Source organism: Anser brachyrhynchus, assembly GCF_964034855.1.
Source record: "Anser brachyrhynchus genome assembly, chromosome: 4".
In the NCBI taxonomy this organism is placed as follows: Eukaryota; Metazoa; Chordata; class Aves; order Anseriformes; family Anatidae; genus Anser; species Anser brachyrhynchus.
Window position 1 is genome coordinate 61,976,395 of NC_137698.1, and position 25,936 is coordinate 62,002,330.

At 37.1% G+C, this 25,936-nt stretch overlaps 1 long non-coding RNA gene across 1 annotated transcript; it reads left to right on the top strand.

Annotated features, from left to right (window-relative positions):
- The first annotated feature begins 8,267 nt into the window (after window positions 1-8,267).
- LOC308194098 lies at window positions 8,268-25,632 on the top strand. The gene is made up of 4 exons (XR_013950256.1): window positions 8,268-8,471; window positions 10,618-10,758; window positions 21,400-21,561; window positions 25,560-25,632. It is a non-coding gene; the product is annotated as an uncharacterized lncRNA (long non-coding RNA).
- Window positions 25,633-25,936: the final 304 nt, after the last annotated feature.

Sequence of the window (25,936 nt, forward strand, 5' to 3'; positions counted from 1 at the left end):
TCCTGCTCCCATTCTACTTCTCTAGCATTTTTGACAAGCTATTGTCAAATCACGCTTTGAATAATTTAGTAGAACTGTTGTTCAATAATGACTTAAATTGCTTAAGATTTAAAGAACCAGTTTGAAGACAACAAGAATCTCTCCTATGATTGATTTGGGCTAGTCAAATTGAGGAAGACTAGAAAATATGAGTGCATATTTCTCATCAGCTCTCTTACTTCTAGAAACTTGCACATAAATATACAAAATTAAAGAACTGTGAGTTGTTAATGCTGTACAATACATGGAAGTAAGAAATTCTTGCAAGACTTAAACCCCAACAATAAACAGAAAATCTTTATGATGTTCATTACTAAAGTGACCTTACGGTGGCACTAAAATGTGTCAGAGAAACTTTAGTATCTTTCCACAGATCATTCTTCTGAGCATTTCTACATTAACAATAGAAATGAGACAACTAAACACTCTCAGGCTTTAAATAAAAAGAGCTATGGGAGGTGTGAATAAGACTTGCATTCCAGAACGTTTTTCACTGCCCTTTATGTTGAAGGCAGGTTTTAAAAGGATTTTATCCCTAAAATCATTAAAAAAAAGGAAGATATCTATGTATCAATGTAAATATCAGTGTAAAAGAAGATCTTGCACAAGGGAAAAAAGACACAAAGGTATTTCTGAACCAGTGGTTCTCCTACACATCATTCACTGAGATTTCAAGTGAATCGCCTACACAACATTCACTGAGATCACAGGGGCGAATGGCTTTAAACTAAAAGAGGGGAGATTTAGATTAGAAATTAGGAGGAAATTCTTTACTCAGAGGGTGGTGAGGCCCTGGAACAGGTTGCCCAGAGAAGTTGTGGATGCCCCATCCCTGGAGGTTTTCAAGGCCAGGTTGGACGAGGCCCTGGGCAACCTGGTTTAGTGGGAGGTGTCCCTGTCCATGGCAGGGGGGGTTGGTACTAGATGATCTTTAAGATTCCTTCCAATCCAAGTCATTCTATGATTCTATGATCTTCAGCAGCCATGAATTGCCATCCCATGAGCTTGAAGACTTTACAACAAGGTTACCATCCCTGAGTCAGGTCAGTCTCTCTTGGACTCGCAATTTCAGGGTCAGGGACAGAAATTGCTGTGAGTTACTTTTGCCTTCCTGGATTCCAGGAGCCCTTGAAACAACCTCCCCAGTCTAAATCAGAGCAGTCAGTGATGTTGATTTTTAACAGTCTCTGAGGCAGTATTTTGTCATCTGAAGTCAATGTAACAAAGCAATCTGACCACATAATCTTATATACAGCCATTCCTCTTTTGAATATGTATATGTAGCAAGAGATTATATTGGGGCCATTTGCCTTGACTACATTAATAACCTACTCAATGAGAAGTACTCCATAAAAACAATTGTAATGATGTATAAGAGATCATTAACATTCATTCCTCCATAATCTATTAGTAAGATGTTGTGATTACTCCATAATTAGCTCTTGATTTTGTTGCTATGTCTGTATTTCATTTCTTTCTCTAGCTTCACTTATACCAATAACTTTGCTAGATGTTTATTATAAAGTTTTAAGTACTGCATGGATAATAAATAGATTAATGTCTACCATTATAAATGTGAGTGGTTTTATATTCATCTCAAACTTTAGGAGCTCTCCAGACTAACTGAGAATTTTTTTCTACTTTTTTCAATTTTTTGTTTATTATTATTATTTTTTTATTATTATTTCAGGATAACTGTGATGATGCCTTCTAAATATAAAATGTCAGAAAAAGAAAATAACCTTGGCCTAATCCTTGGCCTACCGCTTGAGAGTTATGTATTTATCTTTGATCAATGAAGCAACAAAATCAACAAAGCAGACACAGAAGCCACTGCTATGGTTAGAACTAGAAAGTTGCATTTTGTACAAGTTCAGTGTGAAATGGCAACCCTAGGGTAAAAAAAAAAAAAAAAAAAAGCATTTCCCTTCTATTTTGTAGAAGTAATATATGATCTGTTATTTTCTCATTAGAAATACTGGAAGTCATTTAGCAAGACCAGTGAAACAGACAAGATGAGTCCTTGTGTATTAAATATGGACATTATAATGAGATTAGATCAAGGGCAAAGTGTTTTTGTTTGTTTGTTTTTTAATAGTCTTTATTATCTCCATACAAATCAGGTGAAAACACAAGAGAATCTGGCTCTCTGAAGGTGTAATACATAGCTAGAACTTACGTATCCAAAACGAGTGAATCAAGTTAAATTCATTAGACCAAATTTAGCCACTATGTCTGGCGTGATCTTCAAAGGACCCGTCTCCATACCTTCTACTGACTTCTGAAAGATATTGAAAAATCAAATCATTTATTTAAGAGCATGTATATTAATATGGGCAGCTAAAATGATAAAGGAAAAATGAGGAGGTTTACAAGGAAAATATGAGGAGGAAAGGGTATGGGATAAGTTTATGAGGTGGGCTGATAACAATGTAAAACTATATAATGGGAAAAAGAATTTGATTAGAGTGTTCTTTATCAGAAAAACGCATAACAAAATACTATGCCTAATAATTTAAAATAGACAAGTTTATACTAGAAAAAAAATTAATAGCAGTGAGAGTAATTAACAATTGGAACAGTTTATGTATGTGCATCTCAGTCACACTTTTAAAAAAAAAACAAAAAACAGATTGAAGCTTTTCCTTCTAAAAACATACAGTTAGAACAGTAATTAATTAAAAAAAAATAATAAAAATCTTCAGCTCTTGTCAAGCGTTCAAGTTGATTTCAGACTGGATAACAACAAAGTTATTTTCCAGCTTTGGATTCTGTGACAAAAGCTGAAAAGTTGGGCTCTGATTTTTCTTTATACAAAACCTTCTCTACTCCTTTTCCAAATTAAAAAAAAAAAAAAAAGGAAAAAATAAATTGATGTGAGTAGTCTGCAATGTTGTATTTTCACATTGTATTCACTATTGTTTAAATGTCATTTTCAGGTCAAACATTATACAAATTCCTAAAATACACATATATATTAAAAGGTAATTAAAATGAGGGTAAGGCAAAGGGATAAAAATGACAAAATGTCTGGGATTATGCCAAAACCATGGCACTGATAGTATGAACCTCTTTCTATAAATTGTATTTTTTGATTATAGTTTTCAGGGCGGGAAAAGAAGATGAATGGTAAAGAAGTCATCAGAACTGAAGTGAGAGAGGGAAACATTAAAAAAACAAGCAAGGTTTGGGAACGTCATATGTAACTGAGAAAAGCAGAGAGAGAAGGTGGTCTGTGATGGTAATAAGAGGGCTAGTCACCAGTGGAAACAGAGATTCAGAAAAAATGTCAAGTGATTAGTAAAAAATCCAAGAGCTGGATTCTACTGGTGAGATTAAGAGATTACAGGCACTTCTTGTTTTGTGTTTTCCTCTGTAACGAGACAGAACATCAAGCTAATGGCCAGCCACTAAGCAAGAGGCAGTAGTGTCAGTACTTGAAAGTTTAAGTTGCAGTGTCATCCTTTGCGCATTTTCAGAATTTGACTGCCTCAGTATTCTTTCAGCAAAAATTTCTTCCATCTGGTTGCCATACATACCATTTCAAACCCATATGAAAATATTTCAGTTCAGATATTAATCAGCATTGGAGTAAGCTTTTCTGTTAACTTCATAGCCTGTCTGAGCATGGTGTCTGTCTAAAAAACCCAAGGCCCGCTCCTCATTATTTCCTGTGGCATGTCAGCCACCAAGACTCTTCTCCTACCCAGGAGTGCAGGTAAATCCATCCAAGTATGTACATCAGCATGTAAACATCTCCTCCAGTCATCTCCAACATAAAACAGACCTCACACAAATTTGGTGTGGAATTGACTTCCATTGCTTGTTTTGTTCCTGTAGGTTGATTCCTTGGATCGAAACCCTTCAGCTTGGTCTAAACCCTCCACTGTAACTATATTACCTGTATTGAAGCTCACCTCCTTTACAGTATCATTATGGCTTTTGATGTGTTTTCTTAGTAACGGCAACTAATTAACTAACTAGTTAATTTATTACTGTAGGTTTTTGGGCACTATAACATTTTCATAACAAATAGTAGATAGAACATTATATTTTATTGCTTTTTCAAGAATATGTTAAAAGTTTCTCTTTTTCTTTTTTTTTCCCTTTTTATTTATTTATTTATTTTTGGTGCGTGTGATATAACTATAACCCCTCTGCCTTGCTTCTAAGGAATGTGAAACAATTTTAATCCCTTTTTGACACACAACCCCACACTTATCCATTATTATTTCTACTGCTGAAAAATCTGCATATTTATGAAAAATGGATCAGTGATTAAGATCAAAGCATCTTTCTATTGATCATAGGACACTCTCTTCTATTAGCCTAATTAAATTAAATAATGTCAAAATATTTTTAAAATAGTGCTTGCCAAAAGCAAATAAGCATGCCTCTGGTATTGACTTTGATATACAAATATATCCTAAGGGCACACCGTTATCAGCTGGTATAGAATATTTCTCATATGTAAATAGGTGGACTTATGCTCTAGCACCTGAAAAGTAATGAAAATGCATGAAAAAGTAATTGATATAGCCAGAAGATAATTGAAGAAAAAAGTTAAAAGTGCATTACACTGTCATTCTAAGGGTCTTGGGGATTGATATGAGCTCAGTATGAATTCAAGGGCTGAATATTTTGGGTGATGTCAACACATGCATCAGAAAAATCAATCTGTTTTTCAATAAGGAAATACAAAGCTATTTAATATATTTAAAGAAACTAACAAGAAATGCATGGGAAAATTTTCTGCAGGGCAGGCCTGGGGTAGGTAAGATTTCCAATGTGGCATGAGAATCCATAAAAAAAGGAAGTCATAAAGTTCCTCTTTCCACTTCATGTTCATTTGGCAGCATTCTGTAGGCAGACATATACCAGATCTATGGCTGAGCTAATGAACCCTCACATTCTTTAAGTCATTTAAATACAACTATTGTGACCCTTACTGATTCATTTTCAAGAAAAAGGATCCCAAAGTCCTTATATCTACTTTCAGGTAGTCCTCTGTCAGCAACATCTATCCTGTCAGGACTGCATAATGTATATATTTGAACTGTTCAAATTTAATACTTCCTAGCTGTCTTGAATAACAAAGGCTAAACTAGTGCTTGAAGTCTCACATCTGAAATAGCTGGAAGTACTCCATCTGATTTCAGGAGAATTTGGCCTCGACTACAAGGGAGGCTGTACCTACATGGTGCTGTGAGAGCACTCTTGGCACCTCTTTACTATTGGTTTCCCCATCCACGCTGTCAAGCTACAATAGTGTCATTCTTCCCAAGGATTAGGAAAGATTTTCAAGGAAGGGAAGAAGGGAAGAAACCCTAAAGGCACCCAATCCTGGAGGAGCCCTTGGTGACACAAGTGAACAATACAAAAATTACATTTCACAGTGCCTGCTGTCTGATGTGCCTGGAATCTACCAGGGCTTCTGTTAGACGATCCCAGCACAGCCTCCACCTCCATTTCCTGTCACCATCTTACCTTCATGACCCAGGAACCTCTTCAGAAACTCTATAATGCCAACAATGCACTAATTCCTACATGTCCACCCCCCACTCCTCCAGGACAATTTATCACCCTCCTGCAAAGCGGGTACATGTCTGCCAGGTTTTATGTTACCACTGCAATGACAAGTGGAGAATAGTCTAGAAGGATTGGCATAGCCACTAGATCTGTCCTCCTTTTAGCCCTCAGCATGCTGTGCTGTTCAGGGCACGCTGCTCAGGACCCCTACTCCAAATTCATAAAAAGCTCCAGCAGAGTTGTCACGTGAACAAAATCTGTTTAGCAACTACTTGTCTAAGATGAAAGCAGTCAACCACAGTATGTCTTTCTGTCCAACGTTATTAGCAGCTTTTGTCATGTTTGACTCTAACCTCTTGCATAAATGATAACAGTTGTTACCTACCTGACCTTGCTCCCTGCTCCCACTTGTGTACATGGATGAGCCCTGTCACCAGCATCACTTTGAAAAAGGTAACAGCTCTGCTTTATCCAGCATCCAAAGGCATAGAGGAACACTGATAAAGGAGAGGACTAATAAATAATTCATTGACATTGATTTAGAGGGTCCCTCTGCTGCCACACATTTTCAGTCCATCCTAACAGGCTTTACAACTTCGTAGTTTTTCATTCAGTTTGAAATGGGGTGCCTGTGAAAGAAGCTAGATGGTCTTCATGTTTACATGCAGCGCTGAGAGCTTTGCTGTTCCCAACTGGCCTGGACTGTGACTTATGTTAGAAACATAGTTCAAAGCAATCTCAGTCATCCTAACTTGGTATGGTTATTATTTTTTGCAGACTAGACAAGACACTTGTTTCACAGAATCACTGACTCATGGAATGGTTGCGGTTGGAAGGCACCTCTGGGATCTTGCTTAAGCCCTCTGCTCAAGCAGGACCACTTTGAGCAGGTAACCCAGGACCTTAATATCTTTATGGCTCAACAAGCTTTTGACTGAATCACATCTCCTCTCACTGTTCCTGGCTTCCCTGCAGGCCTAGCCTGATTTCAGCCATTTTTGTCAGTTCACTCATATTCCATTACTAATCCTAGTAAAGTAGACTTCTCAGAGACTCAGTCTGAGCTGTCAGAAACCTTCTGGGAAGCTGGCCAAGATGCAGTTTGATAAGCTTGGTACTGTCTTTACATTGGGAATGACTCTGTACTTATAGTCACAGTTGTATGACAATGTTTGGTATCCCTGTCAGAAGTGTATCTAATGAGCCTAATGAAACATTTATTCACCTCTGGAGTGGTTTACTAATAATATCCCCAAACAGCAGGTAAGCGTACCCGGAAGTTTATCTTTGCCACAGGCACTCTGTCATCCTTTCAGAGATTAGCCAGATAGAAAGGGAAAGCATCTCTAACAGAAGCTCCACAGATGTATTTGTCACTGCATCACTCATAGTGAGCTAGGTCACATTTCATCTTAGGCAGCTTTTGAATTAGCATTGTCTCAGTAACACATTTGCAAGCCAAATGGGTCAAAAAATCCCCCAGAAATAGCATCACATAAAATACTCTTATTTCCTGGGAGTTTGCTGGGGTTAGTTCCAGGTATAATCTGTCTCACAACTGAGCTGTTTTCACTTTTATTTCTTCCCACCTCCTTTTCCTGTATAGTTTGGTTTGTTGGGAAAAATACATATTTCTGACTACAAGCCAGCAATTCTCTCTCCTGAAAGACCTTTACCTTACCACATTTGTCCAGTCATCATGGTCAGATAGTCCTTAATATAGGAGAGCCAAAAAAAATCATGGATTTGTTCTTGGCAGCTAAAATGAAATAAAGAAAATGTTGCTTCAGACAGCTTTCAGAAAAGTTCAGAGAATAAAATGGTAGTTGCTTTGCTTTTTGTCTTTATACTCCCCAGATTCCTCTCTTGGCATCAGCATCTCTCCAAGTCTTCTTTGATCCATCTCCAAGGCCAGCTCTGGCAGTCTGTCTATGCTGGTCCTTGCAGAATACACTTGGAAACATTCTGAATCCTAAGCAAAGTCCTATATGCACCTGCAGTCACTAGCATTGCTGTCATAGACATATAGATTAAATGAAGATTGCCTACCAACCTCATCTGATGGCATGATTAGAATCTTTCTTAGAAAGTCACCAGAAGACTAATAAAAACAAACAAACAAGCAAACAAACAAACAAAGTCACTTTGGATTGCCCCAATTCCTTCTACCCAAGGAGGCTGGACAAAGTTAAATTAAGTCTTGGGGCTCTGTGGTGGGTTAAGTTTGCCAAACAAACACTCACTTACTCCTCCTCCTTATTGTGGTGGTGGAGAAAATAAGTTGGGAAAGCTCATAGGAAAATAGGTTGAGAAAGCTCATAAAAGCAAGGAGGTTGCTTACCATTTCTTATTGCAGGCAAAATGGACTTGACTTGGGAAAAATTAATTTGAAATTTATTGCTTCTAAAAATGTATTTAAGTAGTGTGAAATGAAAACAAAAATTAAAACAACTTTCCTCCCCACTCTCCCGGGCTCCATTTCTCTCTCTCTCACTTCTGTTTTCTCTACCTGCTACCCAAGCATTCAAGAGGGGTGAGGAGTATGGTCACTACATATTGGTTCTTCTCTGCAGCTTCTTCATCCTCATGTTTTCCCTCTTCTCCATTCTGGGCTTTCCACAGGCTGCATTTCCTTCAGGATATATCCACCTGCTCTGGGGTGGGGTTCTCCATATAGGGTCCACAGTGTGGGTATGCACTCCACTGTGGTCCTCTCTATTGGCTACAGAGGTCCTTTCCTGACCTTGGGATTCCCATTGTTGTCTTTTCACAGAGGTGACCACTGCAGCCCCCATGCTGCCAACACCTTGACAGCTACACCCAGTTCGGACTGTGATATAGGATACTACATCACAGACTACCTGTAGCTTAGGAACTCACTGATGGGAGAAGACATGGATCAGGTAAAGGGATGTTTGAAGGTGATAATTTATCTTAATATAAAATTTTAAATAGTAATAACTTAAATGAGTGCCCCTATATATTTAACCGGTATATTAATATTAATAACTATTGTTGCTGTTGTGGTGCTGTGTAGGCCTGCGGGGGAGCTCAGCTCCTTTTCTTCACTGGTCCTTACATGGGGTCATGAGTAGCATGTGGTGCAGATAAGCTACACACACTGCTGATGTTAAAGGCCATATGAGGTATGTCATGCAATTTGTAGGAAAGCTGTCTTCACAGAGAAGCCTAATTTCTGCTGAACTGCAAATGCAACTGGAGGGCTCCAATACCACTCTGTGGTTTTGAAGTGGGGACACAGTTGAGGCAGTTCAGCCCAAGACACTTCATAGGGATGACTTCTGAGGGAGCAGGAAGACAAAGCTCAAGTGCTGGGCATTCTCATATGGAAATTGAAAGTATTTTCCAGCTGATTTCAATGGGAAAAGGAGAAAACCATTAGTTTAGATGCAGGCTTTATGAAAAAAAAAAATTATTCAGAATGAATCATCAAAGAACATTTAAAAAAAATCTCCAGTTTTTCTTAGTTCAATGTCACTTTTTCCAAAACCAAAATGGATATGAACTAAAGTTAATACAAGTTTGTACAATGTACAGTATTTAGGGAGGGATATTAGGAAAAAAAGAAGAAAGAAAACCCAATTATATATTTTTTAATAACTGAATATAGGCAAATAAAATTACCATGGTAGTCTATTTATAAGCAAGGTACCTTATCTGACATGTTTAATCATTGGTGGAATCGTTAAAGAAATTTATAATACCTTCCATTACCAATTTTCCCCTGAGATGGTATGAATTCTTAATCAGATAAGGGTGGAGGATGCATCTAGAATCAAACTGATAGTGATGTATGCATAAGGAATGGGAAAGAAAGAAAGTGCATATGAAATGCAATAGCATAATATGTATTTGTGTATATGTATATATATGTGTTTATATATGTGTATATATATGTGTACATATATATATATATATATATAATCTACCACAGATATCAGGGAGTTGCCTTTAAACTGAACTTTCAGAATTTCAGAAGCTGTACTCCCCAGAGATTTGCTTTGGCATTTTTTTAAGAGATCATTTTGGCTGCAATTGAAGGACCCAGTATTTAAAAATGTAACAAACTTGAAAATAAACTTAGTTATAAAGAGTTGTAAATCTCTTTTCCACGGGTTTCCTGTTTGATCTTTAATGTTTGTTTGAGTTTCAGGAGAGACAGGCCTGTAGAAAAGTACTGAGTATGTTAACAGTGTCAAGTAGAGAACAGAGTAAGTGAAGTGCTTGCAGTATTTTCAGACTCAGGGCTTATCTGAATTGACTAAAATTAATAAGATTTTAAAACATACAGTAAGAAAAGCGTTAATTATTCTTAAAAAGTGCATCAGTAAACTCTTCAGTCTCAGTGAATGCTTATTCCTATGCACACTTCCTAAAGCTATTGTCCATAGTATTGAAGCCAGATGGAACTTCTTTTTTTTTTTTTTTTTTGGTCTAACCCTAAGGAACTATTCTCCTTGCCATTGTAATTGACTAAATCTGTATTTTTTCTTTGTTCCCTAATACCTCAGATTACTCTGCAAACTATTTACACAGACTAAAATGTGCACTCCAAATGAAAGTATATATGTTTGTGCACGTAGAACTTTTTTAGATGTTTGATTTTAAGTTAAGAATGGATGACAGAAAAATGAGTCATTATTATTACTGGACACTTTATCTCATCCAGGGTCTTTGTTCAATTAATGCATATGAAAGGAAAACCTTTCCGTAAATATCAGTGTTTCAATAGTTCCAACACAATCAACGGGACAATGGTGGTTTAGAGATGCTGAGGATTATTATATTGGCTCATAGAAGTTCTGGTAAAAGTAACCAAGCATCATTTTTTTTTCCCTCTCTATTGAGGCAGTGTATCCAGATCCCCATTATGAGTGCTATTGTCTCTATCAATCCCACTGTAACTCTGCATTTAATACAAATAAGGTTCTGAAGGCTTAATTCATGCTTGAAGATTTGCATGAAAAATAAAAACATTTTTAAGGTGTCCACAAAAAAATTAGTATATGATTATTTTTTTTTTTCCAGGAACCCTTCCCCCTAAATTTCCTGACTGCATAGGTGTCGGAGTTCCCTGAAGTTCTACTGAAGTCAGTAAAGCAAAGCTCATCCTACTCCACATTAAGAAGGGAACTAGGTAGAGGTTGTCTCAACAGGTTGTCTCAACAGGTAAGACGCCTTGTAGTAGAAGATCGCTACCATTTCTAGTAGCATTTAGTTTTCCTCCACCTTCTCTGCTGTTATATTCCGTCTTTGTTTAAGGAGATACCATGCAAGATACCATTAATTTAACATTTTTTATTGGGATTTGGGCACACATAAATGAAACCAAAGTAACATCTAAGCTAACAAAATTTATCATAATCTATTTTTGCAGTTTGCACAGTTTTATACAGCTGCAAGAGTATTAGATTCAGACTGTCACAGAAAGTTGATTTTCTGTACTTTGCAAGTGCTGGAGTTCACCTAGAAAAGATGAGTCTTGGGGCATTTGGAGTTTAAAATCATTTTTATTATGGAAAATTAGCAGAAGGAATTCTAGCCTAGCCTATTGACACTTTTCAGGCCCAGTAGCGGCCAGTGTCTTCGATGTTGCATCTTGCTGCTTTGAGGTCTTGTAGACAATTCTTGTAAGACCTTGGGTCCTGGTTCTGCTCTCATTCATATTTGTGTAAACCAAGAGTAACCTCGAGTTATCCCTGCTTTACAGCAGGTTCAAAGAGAGCAGAGATAAGCCCACGTATATCACTTACCAGGGATCTTAAAAGCAAAGAGATTGTTTGGTGGTACGAAGATGTTGTGATAGCTATTATGCATACCAATCTCAGGCTATTTTAAGATGACTTATTAGGGAAAAGTTGAATACTAAAGAAATTCTCTAGGCTCTCCTAATCTGAAATAATAGCTGTGCTTTATCAGCTCACAGGGCCTGTTTGTGAACATTGTATGCAGTCTCTTAACTACTTCGGAGACAGAGCTTACCCAGAGTGGGTTCATCATGCTGGGAGGATAACATTTTGTGTATTTCCTTCAGAGCTACACTATGTGCTTTTTGGGTGAGCTGATTCAGATTTCTGTAATATGAAATGATCTATTTTTATATAAATACAAGGAGAAACATAGTCTGTCAAAGTATCTGTTCCATCCCTTTAGTATTTATTTTTTGTTGCTGTTCCAGCTCTGTGGGAATTTCACATTCTTACACATGATTTGTTAATTGTCTGAATAAGTGTAAGCATTAAAAAAAGGTTAATAGTACATATGCTGTCTAGCTTTCTTATCCTTCCACTTCTCACATGTGAAATGACAGTCTTGTTTTAAAGAGCCTGTAGACTTGACTAATCTGATATTGGAATTAATGTAGAGGAGTCTTTGAAATGTAATATTTTAAGCATGGAACACATTCATATTGCTTTGCTAACCTACTAAAGACATGACTTGGTCTGGGTTTTATTTGCATTCTGCAAAGTCTCACAGGGTGCAATCAGAGAATACTCTGCTGGAGGACACCCACATTCAAAAAACATATGCTATTCTGAGATAAGTTCTCTATTTCCCTATTCTTACCCTTTAAAGCTGTGATGTAAATGAGAAATACATTGTCATTCAGGGCTGCTTTAGCCCAACCACAAGTTCTATGACTGACATTTATGCAAAATGTTGATAGACAAATTCCTTAGTTATTTATCAACACTAAGCAGTCCCCACAGACATCATTCAGCAACCATATCCCGTCACTCATGCATTCATATTTCCTTTCAAATCATTCATCTGTATATATGAGCTATTTAAACAAATAAACTAACCTAAATATGAAAATACTTGCTATGTTTATATAAAAAAGGAATATTTCTTTTAATAGAAGACTTTCATTTGGATATATGAGAAACCTGTGAGGAACCAGAAAGCCAAGATTTCCTCCCTTCCTTATACATCCCTTGACAGATACAGAACACTAAGCTTAAAGTTCAAAATTTTAGAACTTATTAACCTGTGCACATACAGCTTTATCTAGGTGTAAGATGTAGACATAAGAAAAGTGCCTAACAACTTGTGTCACTCATTGCTTTTAAGAAAAACCTTTCATTATTACCACAAATAAAGTTTTAAAGCCAAAACACTGTCTTCTTTGTCTAAAAAACATCCCATTATTCTTCCTATAAAGTAGTTAAAGACCAAGTTTTTACAGGAACAGATTTTTTTTTTCCTCCTCTGAAGAGTGGATAAGGATTTCAGGTTTTAGATTAATTTGGACATCTTGGATTATTTAGGACTGAGCACCATTGCATTGTGTGTCCCATCTATTTATTAAAATACAGAATAATATATTTTATGCAATGTCTTTCAGTACCATGAAACAGCATTTAGATTTGGAAAATGTTCATCTGATAGTTATACACTGATACCAAATGAAATAAAATAATAATAAAAAAAAAAAAACACAAAGCTTTCCTGATCAATTACTTGCTGGCAAGCTGGACTTCTGCTTATATCAGTACACTTCAAGAGCAGATTTTAATGTTTCTGGATGATAATTTTGTTCATCTATTTTTTATGAGATGATTCAATTCAGGATACATAAGACTTTTGTTCATTTGCTACTTTTAGGAGTCAGAAAATGCTGACCTCAGTATGAATCAGAGACACACATATCCAGGGGCAGAATTTGTCCCAGACAGCTGCATCAAGGGCCCCTTCTTGCAGTTTTGCACTGTTAGAACAGCAATGGGAAGTAGCTTCTCAAGAAGGACTCTGTATTATTCTTTTTAAAAGCAAGTGTGAAGGAGTGTCAGGTTCTGTAATCATTTACAGGGGACATGTTACAAGACCTGCTTTATATCAGCTCAGGCAGAACAGGAGGTGCTTGTTTGCTCCTCTAATGTGGTTTGAATGGCAACTCTGGGGTGAGAGCAGTGATTTATCATTTCAGTTGTCCCTAAATCCCTATGTGGCTACCTGCAGCTATGCAGCTAACTTGCCTCTGGTAGTCAGCCCTGCTATCAACTTTTTCATGGAGAGCATTTTTGGCCATTAAGCTCAGATGCCTGAAGTACAAAAATGAAGCCATGACTAGATTTTGGAGAACTGTGAGAAGGAAATCTAATCCTGTTGACCCTGAGGTGAACAAGAGAATTCTAAAAAACCTGCCCAAAGGAAAAAAAAAAAAACCTATTCAAAATTGATGAGTTCAAAAGAAATTTGCTATGATCTTGAACAAGGAAATAACAACCTAAGAGCAATAAGACACAAATAATTTTTAAAGAATAAATACACTACAGTAATTGTAACTTAACATGGGGAAACAAACCTTAACATCTATAAATCTAACTCCTAATGTCCTATAAATTTCAGATGGTCAGCCTGCTAAGAAAAGGCAAGCTTCAAAGTCCTAATAAATAAAATGTTTCATGATGCTTGCAAATAGGAACATATGTAAGCAAAGACGAGAGAAACACAGTTTCCAGAGAACCATTCTTTTGGTTCTACTTCGTGGTTAAAACTGGGTGCGCTTAGTCTCACTTCTATACTTCTATATTGTCTTTTCATAACAGCATTTCTCTTGCTTATGTTTCTCTTTCTTGTCTTATGATAAAAGCTTGAAGTTGTATGTGGAAAGTCTATAGTTAGATAGCCTAGCAGAGGTCTACACAAACCTCTACGAGTTAGAACAGGTGCTGTAAATCACCAACCAAGACATCTTTTTTTTTTGTTTTGTTTTTTTGTTCCTCTTCTTTCATCATCATTCAACAATTATGACGCATAGAGCTTGGATGAAGTTGTCTGAGGAAAAACAGAAAAGTCAGTCCTCTAATATAACAGAACAGTATCTCGCTTGCTTTGCCACGTGTAACACAATGTATTTTATTTAGGAAGCACACCAGAAGATGTGGTTATTTAGCCATGCTAAGGAACATTCAGCTGGGTAGAGAAGTAAACCCACCTTAGCCTGTTCTTTCAGGATATATTGGAAATGGGACTTCATTAGTCCTGTTGTTGAGGGCACAACATATATACATAAGATCATATATATATATATATTATGTTGGTACTAGAACAAGGAACTCAAACTGGAACACTGGTGCTTTATAATCTCTAAGTGCTCTAAAAAGTGTTGGTGTAATATTTCTGTGTAAATTTATTAACAGAAAGAATTCAGCAAGTCAGCTATTTTGGTTGGATTGTCTAAAAAGAAACCCTGAAGCAGAGAGACATATTGTACTACACATTATGTATTTCACATGATGTATAAGTTGTATGTGAGTAAGAACTGGCATGATTCACATATATGTGTTGTATTAGAAAATATGAAGAGGGAGTCTCCTGAAAAATCAGAAAACAGACTAATTAATAATAATCTTTATTACTAAAATTTGTGAACTGTGGATGCAATGATTTTTTGAAGCCTGTCTTATAGTTTTCAATTTTGGGGCTGTCAATACACAAATGTTTACTACACTGGTTAGCAAGATGGTGTTGTGAAAGGCTTCCATCATAACAAACTAATCTTCACTTTTCACTTTGTCTGGCAAAATTGCCAGCTTTCAGATTGTGAATGAAACTCTCTGCTTTGGATCATCTGATGTTTTACCTCCATTACAGGCAAGTGCAGTGCAGAACTACTGCTCCTTCTTTGTTGTTTCACCTTTGAAATAAAACTTACAGCAAGTCTGCAAATATATTGTCTCTCTGTGCCTGATAAATCAGGTACTGCTCCAAGGAGAGGAATTGCTGATATGCTACAATTGGGAAAATGGGATCTAGAAGGTAAATTTCCAAAGGTAAGCTAATTCTTAGGAGCACTACCTTTAGCACACGATTTAAGTTATCCAAGGCAGTGTCAATCTTATGACAGCACATTCAGATACAAATTTTCCTGGAAAACCTTTTCCACCATGCACTTAGATTCATCAACCCAACTCTTCAAGCCACTAGAACTTAAGAAGTCTGATTTTCTTATACATTCAATTATACATTCTAAAATGCAATGGTATGTGAGGTTATTTTGTTTCTCTACCTAAACTTTCCACATTTCAGATAAAATCAAGTATAATAATTATAACCATATACACTTATGCTGCTGGAAAATAGCTGATTCTCTCACGTGTAAGAAATATGTATTCATTCAAATCTCGTCAGTTCATTAGAGAGCAAGTGAATTTCACCCAGAGGGCAACAAATGATGTGTTGATAAATCCAATTATCATAATTTTGTTAGATTGACTGCCACAATGGGAAAATACCTTGCTAAAAATACAAGACTTTAAAAGAGAAATATAAAGCAAGTCTATTATAACGAGGCTATAAAATATGTATGTGCGTTTTAAGAACCATTCATTGCCCCTGTGCAGACATGCAGTGTACTTGTTATTTCAGGAAGTTAGTGATGCATACACATGTCAGAGAAGCATGTCGTGCCATCTTCTCATTTCAGTCCACAAGAGACAAAAACAATTCATCACTAAGTGAAGAAAATGACATATTTGCAGTGAATGGATTTTATATCTGGATAGTACTGCAGAGCATGGTGGGTGTCTGAAGCTCACAACTCAGCCATCTCACGGGTAGCAATAATTCACACAGCAAGGTTGCTCACAGATACTACTCTGAGTAATGTGCATTCTTCAGGATAATATTGGGTAATTGCTGCAAGTGGAAGTTGGCTATTTGTTAGCACAGCTGTCTAAACCCCAGCCATCCACTTTGGGGGATGGGACAAGCAGAGCCCTAAAGCAACCACAGTGTTCATTCTTCACCTCTATAACCTACTCTACCTGTATAACCTAAATTTTCCTGGTGCATTGAAAAGACTTTGCCTATCTTTGAATGATGGAGAGAAGTTTGACTCTAAACTAGTGTTTTCCTCATCCTCAGTCAAGCTGAGACAATAGCCAAAAAAATAACTTAAGAGTTGCGTGGCACTCATTCAGCTTCCTGTTCAGTTAGAATCATGTATTGATAGACTCTTTACAGAGTAAAGATTTGATTGGTGTGGTTGGTGGCTTCACACTGGTAGGTAGCTAAAATCCACCACATTCTCTCACTAACCTCACAATCTCTCACTAACCCTTCTCAGAAGGACACAGGGAAAAGATACAATGAAAAAAAACTCATGTGTTAAGATAAGGATAGGGAGATCACTCTTCAGTTACTGTTGTGGGCAAAAGAGACTCAGCAAGTAATTTATTGCCTATTGGTAAAAGAATAGAGCAGTGAGAAAATTAAGCAAAACACCTTCCCTCCATTCGCCCTCTTCCACCTCCTCCCCCTGACTGGTGCAGGGGAATGGAGAATGGGGGTTGTGGTTGGTCCCTAACACTTCATCTCTGCCACTCCTTCACAGTCACTCTCTGCCCCTGCTCCATGTGGGGTCCCTCCTACGGGATGCCGACCTTCTCAGACTAATCCTGCGGGGGCTGCCCACAGGCAGCAGCTCTTCAAGAATTGCTCCAACACAGATCTGTACCACAGGATCCACCCATCAGGAGCAAACTGCTCCACACAGGTCCCCCACGGGCGGCAGCTCCCCCCAGACCCCTGCTCCTGCGTGGGATCCTCTCCACGGGCTGCAGCTCCGGCCCGGGGCCTGCTCCTGCGGGGGCTCTCCATGGGCCGCAGCCTCCTCCAGGCCACATCCACCTGCTCCACCGGGGGCTCCTCCACGGGCTGCAGCGTGGAGATCTGCTCCGTGTGGGACCCATGGGCTGCAGGGGGACAGCCTGCTCCACCAGGGGCCTCTCCACAGTCCGCAGGGGAACTTCTGCTCTGTGCCTGGCGCATCTCCTGCCCTTCCTCCGCACTGACCTTTGGGGTCTGCAGGACTTTTTCTCTCACATTTTCTCACCCTGTCTCCCAGCTGCTGTGGCACATCAGTTTTTTGCCTTTCTTCAATATGCTCTCCCCAAGGCCCAACCAGTGTTGCTCCCTGGTCTGGCTCTGGCCAGCAGCAGGTCCCTTTTTGGAGCTGGCTGGAGCTGGCTCTGCTCTGACATGGGGCAGCTGCTGGGCTCTGCTCACAGAGGCCCCTCCTTTAGCCCTCGTCCACCTTGCCTCTACGAAAACCTGGACATGTAAACACAATACAGCTGGAAAGGTATGGTCCAAATTCAATGGTCAGAAACTGTGTAAGAGCAGTCTTAGTAAGCTTCATTATTTTGATATTTTCATTTTATTTGTATTTTAGTATTTTCTTTGTATTTTGATAAGGAAAGAGACTTTCTTAACTTGTTCAGAAACAAGTAGGAAGGTTTGCATGCCAGTATGTCTCATGCATCTGCATGGAATGTGGCATACTGTGGTTTACGTCCTTGCTACAGATCAGGAAGAGCTTAGACTGGTGTCCCCATTACTCACTGCAAATTTCTGAATCATCAGGTTTTTGGTTATTCTAAGGTTGTCTCATCCTGTACTTGAGAAGCCTTCCTAAGAAAAGCGATAGATCTCTAATAAATGCATGGGCTTTGACCAACTGACATTTGCAATAAACAAACAAACAAACAAAACCAACCAAACAAAAAAAAACAACAGGTGTTTCACTGGAAAATTTCTAGCTGGCTTTAGACAGAAATTGAAGAAAAGAAAACTGTGACTAAGTTCCTTTGTGTGGGATTCTCTCTCTCTCTCTCTCTCTCTCTCTCTCTCATTCTCATTTTTAAATTAGCAATGAAGGATATTAACATTTGGATTAAATTTATCTTAGGAGTGCTGGATTCTCCATTCTCTGAAGTCTTCTGACCACAAGAGGAGGTTGTTTTGAAAAAATGTTATATATCAGAACATGATAGCAGGAACCAGAGTCTGTTGCTAAACAAGAACTGGGACTGTAATCAAAATATTTCCTTCTGACTTTAATATATTTGAAGAAATCTTAAAATTTATTTTGCTAAGTCTATGAAAATTTTTGTTAAAAAAAATAAATAAAAGAAAGAAAAGGTTGCTCAGAAACTTCTGATTTTACCAAAATTGAGGCCAATAGGTAATATATTTCATGTTTATGGAAATAGCTGAATTTCGCAGTTCTCAGCTTGACCATATAACATTATGATAAGTATTTGTCCTTTCTGCAGCCTTGCCATTCACCCAATAACAAATTAAAGCCATGATAAAAATGTTGTGATTGTTGTGATCTTCATTAATGTTGATTGCCTTGAACACTACTGCTTTATTCTCTGCTTGTTATACTGGCTGTTATGGTAACAGGTTCATGATCTTGAGGCTTGGTTTATGGTTGGGCTCCAGAGATCATAACACCATCAGAAACAGTGCAGGAAAAGCCATAGAGAAGCAATAGATGAATGGTGAATGCCAACTCAAGTCCCCTGTCACAACAAGATTGTCCAACACATACACAAAGATAATTTATTGAGAGCCCATGAAGGATTATGGAAAGAATTTCTGCAATATCTCGACCTACTATGTTTCATTCTTTGCTACTCCAAAGGGAGTGCTACTTTGACCTATCTCCCTCTGCCTCCCACATCCTGGGTCAATATATTTTCATCTGATTTCTTTTTTTCTCTGTAGAGATAGAAGGGTGAAAAAGACTATATATGACCAATAAATAAGTTTTAATTTGTGTTGCTGGAAAATGTCTCTATAACATGTTGATGAGCATAAGAACAGGAGTAGCACAGAAAATATAAGTCAACAAAAGGCCAAAGAAAAAGCAAGCATGCAAATCTGACAGCTATAATGTAGTGCTGGAAAACAGATTCCAAGGTGAATCATTTAACTCCTGCAGTTTCTAAGCCTGTCCAGTGAATGGTCACAGTGATTGATTTTACTGATAAAAGAGTCAAAGGAAAAACCATATTCCTTATTGAGGAAACCAGACTCTCATTTGTTCATGCTCTGTGGCATTTTAGTATTAATAAGCTTGTCATGCTCATGCTGTCTGGAAGTATTCTTCATATCTATTAAAGGAATAAGTGTATTATAATTCACAGGTGGAGAGACTGTTGATAGGTTGCCTTATTGCATTCCTGTAATATTCACCTATCTGGACTTTTTCTGGTTCAACTGCTTTGTGAATATCAATGCCCTTATTAGAACATGTTTTCTAAGTGTCCAAATCCCCAACAGTTTCAAGCAGTTTTCTTTTAAAAAATAATCAGTCTGCCACAGAGCCTCACATCTCCTTGGTGTCCCATTGAGTACTGATCTGGGTCAGTGGGAGCTTTTTTTGGACATTATGGCTGTATCATTTTGAAGTCCCGTACTAGTTGCCCATGCTGAGTTTGAAACTAGCTTCCAGTCTGATCAGGTTTTTAGTTTTGAATTTGAACTCAGGAAGAAAGTAGCTACTTTAGATCATTTAAAGATGTTTTATGTGTCCTTTGAGCCCTGTACAATTTGGATTCATGTTAACAATTATTACATTGGGATTTACAGGCTGGATTGTTATTCTTATCTTTCCTTTAGCATTTTAAAAACCTTATAAAACATTCCAAGGATGTCATCATCTTTCTAGAACATAAATGGTTGTATTCCACATATGGAATACAAAGTGGTCTATTCCTATGTAATATTCTGACGTTGCTTTGGCATTCCTGTTTAGCTTTTTGCTGTTGTTGTTCTTAAATAACCTTTCTTAAGAAAAAGACACCACAATCAGGTATTCATGCATATAGTGACACTGTTTTCAGTTTTCAGTTATACATACACACATATTCATGACGTTTATTCTATTACATGTGAATGTTAGCATTCAAAACCTCAGTGCATCCAGTTCGCTCACTCCTGTCAGTTATAGTCATACTCCAAGCAGAGATTCCCAAAACTGAGAAAAGTCAGGAAAAAAAAATTGAAAAAAAAACAAAAACTAAAACACCACAAAACCAACAACCCAACAAAAACCATTAAGTCCATTAGAACTGAAATGTAAATCAATTAGATGTGTTATGAATGTAATGAGCATGGATAGGAAGAAAAAAATTATCGTGGTAGATACTTATATATGCATTAACTATACCTTTTGTTTTTAAAGATTCTCTCCATTTAGTATGTATTACCCATAACTGTGCTAAAAACAGCTGCTGTAATCAATAAGCTGAATTATAATGAAAACAATAGCTGGCCTATTAATATTTCTTTCCCTCTTCCCCAGGTATTGTACTGTGGTTGACCTGAGAAATCCTACTCTATGCAATGTGATCTTGTTCTATCCAAGAGGAGGATAGTTTTCAGGATTTTAAATAGCATGCATATTTTACTGGATTTCTCTATAAAATGAAACTTCATAGCAATACTGCCTTATCTGTGGTACACCAGAGAAAACAGTATGAAGGGCATAGCACACTGTGGTATTTAAAATCACATAGCTAAATGTAAGAACTTCCTGCCACTAGAAAGTGCAAGGCTCAGTATCTCTGTCACTAAGAGAAAATTCTTGAGGCATCAGACTGGAAGTGTCAAGAGTATTTTTTATATTTTTTTTATTTTTTTAGAGTATGTTTTCTATAAAAATTATAAAAGGCTTCAAGGAAGAAAGAGAGTTAAAACACTATCGATCACTATCCCCTTATGTAGCTTAAGTACAATGTTACAACAAGTCTCAAGGAGTATGCTGTTAAGTTGTCCTACTGAAAGGAGGTCATAATTTATTACTATCTGCTGTGGACTTCAGAGTTGGGCACACTGTAAAACAGAATTCTAAGTTAGATTTAAGAGTGCCAATAAATATTTAAGATAATGTTTAAACAAATTTGACCAATGGATGTAGAGCTCAAGAACTTTTCTCAAACTGCCAAGAATATTTTTTTCATATGTACTTATTAACATTACGACATGTAATTCTATCTGTGTTCTATCTAGAGCATCTATCTCCAGTAGAATGGAAAACTGACCTGTCAAACAGGGAACCTCTGGAGGCCATCTGGTCCAGCCCTCCTGCTCAGGCAGGGCCTCTGAGATCTGCTTTCCCAGGACCATTCCCAGACAGCTGGGAATTGGTTGATTGATTGCCTTCAGAGTAAGGTAAGACAACTGGGAATTGATTGATTACCTTCAGAGTGGAAAAAAAAACGTCCTTATGTCTAAGCAGAATTCCCACAGTGCAACTTGTGACTGCTGCCACGTCTTATCACTGTGCATCTCTGAGGAGAGGCAGGCTCTGCCTTCCCTGCACCTTCTCATCATTAGGTGGCTGAAGCTCACCCAGCCTCTCCTTGTACATTGTGCACCAGTCCCTTGAACCCTCCTGGGAGCCCTTGCCTGCACTGACTATGGTATGTCAGGACCCAGCTGGTACTGCAGAGCCCGGAACTAGGCACAGGGCTCCAGGTCCTCTCTCACAAGTGCCAAATTGAGGGGAGGGATCACTTCCATGTTCATGAACATGCTGGCTGCTCTCTTGCCAGTACAGACCAGGATGCTGCTGCCCTTCTCCACAGCAAAGGCAAGCTGCTGACTTTGAAACTGTTGAACCCGGAATACCAGGTCAACATATGTCAATATACACTATACTCAATATACTTAGCCAATATTTAATTAAGTCAGTCAGCAACTGATTGGCTTAACGCAGCACTTTTGCTCCAAAAGAGTACAAAGTGTCTGAATTGCCCAGGTTGTTTCCCCATCTAATCTTGATACAATAAGCTGCTCTTGGGCTTGTGCTGTCTCCCTACCATTGTGCCCTTGAGTAGGATATGAATTTAAGGATACCCTGAAAGAAAAAACTTCCCTGCTCCTTAGTTTTAAGAATAACAGAACCAGTTTTAATTTCTTTCAAGTCTGCAGGAGTCTTTCCATTGGCTTGAGATCAAGATCTACAGAATTAATAGGCATTTACCACAGATCCCCAGGCACAACCTGATATTAAGCTGTTACTAAATCAAACTGTTGTTCTCTGTACAAAACTTTGGAAGAAATATGAATGAAAAAAATATATGGTTCATTTTCTCAAAAAACAAAGGAGTTATGTGCTGCTTTGCTACTTGCCTCTGGTTTCCAAAATAGTCTATATTATGCCCTTTCTTTTGTCTGAAATAAGTAAAACAGGAAGGTTTAAAAGTATCTTTAGGAATAAACAGTAATGAAGCACTGATACGTAGAAATGATATTTTACAGAAGGTATGATAGATAGAAAACTATGTCTAGTGATTTTCAGAAGCTGTTAACACTAGACAATTTTATTTTTTTAAACTCTTACCAAGGTTTTAAAATATTATCAAATTAGGAAAAATACTAAGGAGCTTTTAAAATTCTAAAGTAAAATACAAACCAAGAAAATATTTTGTTCCCTTGGTTAGCATAATTTCATTAGAATGTTGCTAATAGTGATCAATATCAATAGTTATGCAGCTCTGTAATTGTACAGTACCAAAATATTTCCCTCTTATTTTATGCATGGTAAACAGAAAAGTCAATATCAGATACATAATAACAATAGAAGCTTGATATTTCCATATTTTGTAGAGGTGTTTTGATAAGCAAACTCTGTTCTGAAAAGAAGTACTCTTTTATAAATGATTACCATTACATCTTTGATGCAGAACTCTCCTTCCTGGCTTATTTTTTCAAATGTGCAACCCACCTTAATGCCATGATTAAGAGCAAAAAAATGGTACAAGAACGGGAATTTGTCATTAAGTTGCCACATTTCAAAACCTCTCACCAGTTACAGGAAAGTTCCAGAATGAAGAATGTTTTTTAGATGAATCAGTTTACCTGCCTACCTAACAATGACAGAGTGAGTAAGGCAAAGTTGCCATTAATAAAAATCCATCATCATTTAATATTAAACAGAAATTAAAGCTATTTTAATTTGAAGATATACTTTATCTGCATAAGTAGAGCAATATTTTCTGTGAGCTTACCATCCCAGGATACTAGTCATCTGCAAAAGGATCTTATAGTTTTGAGAGCACAGAGAAAATCATGAGATCAATCCTTTTCATGATAGGCAGAGGCTTTGACATCTGGCAATCCTGTTTCAGCTCCTGAGTATTTAAAAACCTTATATACTACCTATTTGGAAAATACATTATCACCAGCATATTATAATATTCGGTTCTTTTCGATGCTGGACAAATATACAAAAAGATAGAGTAAAAGATTAGCTGGACGATGGGTGGACCGGAAGTTCCTAGTTTATAAAAAAAGAAGGTATTGGTATACAGACCCTGTTCAAGAACCGTATATCTATTTCACATGAATTAGTTGCTGGGCAAATTATAGAAGAAACTCTTACAGTATGAATCAGAACCAAAATGGTTCTTTCCTCTCTCTGTGCTACCTAAAGGACCCTCATCACTAAGTTAGACTAATGCATCTTCTAGCCAGAGATCCTTGTCTCCTTTGTTACATGGCACAATTTTAACAGGAAGCATAAAATTCCTCAAAGTAGTCTGTAGCCATGTACATGCTGGATACATCCCTGAGAAATATTTGCTTTTTGATGTACTTAGTTTCTGACTCAGACATTCCCAAGCCCAAATCCCAAACTGTGATTCTGAAAATCCAGCACAGTTACTATCTCAGTTTGATTTTAGGCTCCCAAGCTGTACTTTTGAACTTAATTTCTAACTTGCTGGGAACTGGTAGATTATTCACCTTTGAAGACCTGATGTTAAATAGTTTGCTGAAGTTCAACCTTTAACTTAGGCATGGAAAGGAATTCAGAAAATCCCTCCAAAATCCTTCATGTTGTCAAAACCCTTAATCTAATTTACTCCGATCATCAACAGTTTATGGATAAATGTATACTAAAGCATCTGTATGGCATATTGGCATATGCTTTTAAGTCTGTCAGAGTGTACATTATGTGAATAAACCAGATCAGCTTCAGTTTAGAGCTTGTGTACTTTAGGGCACACAAACTTTATTAAACATCATTACAGAGGTCAAGTATTATTTATTTTAAAAGTTATTTAATTTGTTCTTACCATATTGCCATCCTATTCAATAGGCTTAGATTTAAATTAAATGTTTTGACATTAAAAGTATCTCACTTTTCTTTTTAAGCTGCATATTACCTTAAAAATAAAACTGAAAATTTTATCTAGAGCAAAATTCTAGAATAAAAAGAAATCACAAGCAAGGAAAAGCCTACAGAAGAGTGTCATCTGAAATATTTTAAATAATTAATAAAGACATTTAAAAGAACATGGCTTTCCAAACCTGGTCTCGATATCTTCAAAGATACTAAAATATGCTGCTGTTTCGTTTTAGTAATAAATGTTCAAAGTTCATGTCACATGTCTGTAGGATTTTAAGGCAAGCAATAAAATGCTGGGCTGACAGTGGGATTTTGAGTTGCTCAATTTTGGATGGTCTCCATCCACATCATTGTATGCTGAAGAGCTTGAGCTTGATGGTGGTGAGGATTTTAAACTATCTGTGACAGGCCTTTGGAATCTAAATTCCTCCTAAAATTCTAACATAGACTTCAGAATTGGTCTTTTAAATGTGCAATTTCTATTTTTCGGTGATTGGTGATGTTTGGGGTTGCACTGCTGTGTTGATGCGCTTTACCTATCATAGCCCATATACCATCCATTATATGTTTGCCTTAGAAAAAGATGAATTATTCACCATAGTATAGAGTAAATTTTTTTTTTGATACAATATTTTTTATTTTAAGTACTTAATGTTTTTTGAGATACCTGCTAGTATCTGTTTCACTCAGCAAAAGTAGAGGAAGGCATTATTGTACAGTGACAAATAATTATGGTCCTTATATCTACTGTTACAAATATACCTGTAATAGAAACTATGTGCTACTCATTTCTCAAATCTGTGTGAATATACTGAAGTAGGTTATCATAATACTGGCCATGAGCTGTGTGCACATGGGACTGTTACTCATCTGAAGGTAAGCAAACCATGAATAATTTGAAATCTCTGTGTTCACATACACACCACACACATATACACATGTAGATATATATGAAGTTCTCATTCTTGATATGCATATTAGGTAGAATAATGTTCTGCTTCAGAATATGTATGATTCACTGTATCTTTACCAAAAGGATCAGCATCAACAGACAGTGAATAAAGAGGATTTCTGGTGTTCGTGGGGAAAAAATGAAACTAATGTTTTACAGGGGATGAGGTAAAGTATTTATTTATTTATTTGTTTATTTATTTATTTGTCAATCTATCAAATCAACAGTAATAGCAAAAGGGTCAGGTTGTAATCATAGATATATTCTTTCATCATCACTTATCCAGTAACTTCTGCAGGGTTCATATGCACAAAACCCCTTTCAAATATAAACGACAAAATGTCTCATCTGTAATTAAGGTCATGCACAGCATCATGCTTTGTGAATGATTACCAGAAAAGTACCAGGGAAGGTCAAAGAAAAAGATTTGATTCTCAAAATATCTTACTCTGTGCTTTGTG